Source organism: Osmerus eperlanus, chromosome 7 (genome assembly GCF_963692335.1).
Source record: "Osmerus eperlanus chromosome 7, fOsmEpe2.1, whole genome shotgun sequence".
NCBI classification, from domain to species: domain Eukaryota; kingdom Metazoa; phylum Chordata; class Actinopteri; order Osmeriformes; family Osmeridae; genus Osmerus; species Osmerus eperlanus.
Window position 1 is genome coordinate 3134333 of NC_085024.1, and position 2500 is coordinate 3136832.

The window sequence follows — 2500 nt, forward strand, 5'->3', positions numbered from 1 at the left end:
ATAGGATAGGGGTTTGGCTCACCTGAGTGTCAGGTCACTGGGTTTGGATGGATCTGGATGGATCCGGATCATTCCGGACGGTCCTTCAAAAGAAAAGCACTTAAGATCCTTGGCTCTCTGAACGCCTGCTAGGACGTGGTTCTGTTGAGACTCGTGGTGCGTGACTGTGAATTAGACACTCCCACATAGCGTTCCCCAAAAGAGAAGAGAAGTCTGTGCGTGTGATAGAGAGTGTGTGTGTGTGTGTGTAAGAGTGTGTGAGTGTGTGTGTAGGAGTGTGTGGGGGATGTGGGGGCTGGCTGGTAGTTCCCTGACAAGTGCAGTGACAAAGGCTAATTATTTGCAACATTTAAAGCCTGATTGCGTGTGACAAGCCCACTGCTTCTACTGCAGGGGAATTAACATGACCTACGAACAAACTACTCTCCTCCACCTTCCCTCCTCTCTTCCACCCTGCTACAACCCCACTTCTCTCCTCTCCTCCACCCCGCTACAACCCATCTTTCTCCTCTCCTCCACCCTGCTACAGAACTCCTCTCTCTTCTACTCCACCCTGCTACAACCCATCTCTCTCCTCCACCCTGCTACAGAACTCCTCTCTCTTCTACTCCACCCTGCTACAACCCATCTCTCTCCTCTCCTCCACCCTGCTACAGCCCCTCTTTCTCCTCTCCTCCACCCTGCTACAACCCATCTCTCTCCTTTCCTCCACCCTAATAGAACCCCACATCTATCCTCTACCCACAGTGCTGCAACCCCACATGTGAAATCAGATTTCATCACTTGAAGTTGGACTGGGACTTTATCCTGCATGGCTAATGTACTGGATCTCTCTTTTGCACATAACCTCCCTCACACTGAGTCACTTACTGTCCACTGTGTAACAGCGTGACACCAATACAGCCTGGCATCTCTACACACACTCTCCCATTGTCTCTCTCTCTCTCTCTCTCTCTCTCTCTCTCTCTCTCTCTCTCTCTCTCTCTCTCTCTCTCTCTCTCTCTCTCTCTCTCTGTCTCTGTCTCTCTCTCTCTCTCTCTCTCTCCATCCCTCTTACATACACACACGCAACAACACCGTACAACGCGCGCACACACACACACCCCCTGACACCTGCTCTCCCTCCCTGTCTCTCTGCAGATGGTGTGTCATGGCTGATTCAGGGGAACAGGCAGGGATTGTTGAGGGTGTGAGAGCTGATGTTTCTTCGTGCCAGGAGACCGTGGGGTCACGACCCTGCGAGGTCACTAGGGTTCACGACCCTGTGAGGTCACAATGTGGACTTCACATTGTTCGGAGAGACAGAGTTTGTTTTGTTGTGTCCTTTGTAGACACACACCTTGACTCTGACCACTGATGTATTGTACAACTACGCAGTTCTGATCCTTGAACTACTGCTGTGTGTGGAGGGAGATGAGGAGCGGGGTAACATGGGGGCGTCTGGGTAGATTGAAGACCAGACGGGCCACTGCGTTTTGATATATATGTGTGAATACAGAATATATTTTAATTTCTGTGTGTGTACATGTGTATGTGTGTCTGTATAATGCATATGTGAATATTGTGTGCAGCTTATGTATGTGTTTATGTTTGTGTGTGTTTGTGCGTGCGTGCATGGGATTATTCTGTTGTTGGCTGTGAGGAGATGTGATGTGATTGGCTGTGAGGAGATGTGATGTGATTGGCTGTGAGGAGATGTGATGTGATTGGCTGTGAGGAGATGTGATGTGATTGGCACACACACATTCATCCGCTCCAGTGTTCAACCCAGACAGCGACGTCAGCTCTCCGCATAAACACCTTGCTACAGGCCAAGACATCCTGATGAGAAACACACACACACACACACATACACACGCACACACACTCACTCACTCACTCACTCTAGCACACGCTAACACACACACACATACACACACACACACACACTCACTCACTCACTCACTCACTCACTCAAGCACACGCTAACACACACACACACACACCTACACACACTCTGAGCTCTCAGAAGTGAAGATGCAGTCCTATGGTCCTAATCCCCTCTTCCCTTCCCTGCACATACAGACCGTCTCCACAGCTAGGAAGAGGTTAACAGGAAGAAGTTAACAGGAAGCCTGTTAGATTGAGACGAGCTGGAGCTTGATTTGGTTTGGGCGCCCGCCCCACTTCCCGTTCACATCTCTGTGATTATGCGAGGGCACAAAGAGGACATTATGCTGAGAACGATGTCTGATGGGAGGCTGGGTCGGGAGGTTGTCTTCTGGAACATTCTCACTGAGAGATATGGCTATTAGGATGGAGTGATAACACCAGTCTATGACACATGCACACACACACATACACACACGCACACACACACATACACACATACACACATGCACACACGCACACACACTCAATCGTCCTCACACACACACACACACACACTCATGGACACACACATCTACAAACACACTCAGCCATGCTTACACACACAAAGATGTACACACACAGAATGGTG

At 49.7% G+C, this 2500-nt stretch overlaps 1 protein-coding gene across 1 annotated transcript in view; it reads left to right on the top strand.

The window, feature by feature from the left end:
• Positions 1–2500, top strand: part of LOC134023784 (activating signal cointegrator 1 complex subunit 3-like) — a 65700-nt gene that overhangs the window by 733 nt on the left and 62467 nt on the right. The gene's annotated exons all lie outside the window — the stretch shown is intronic.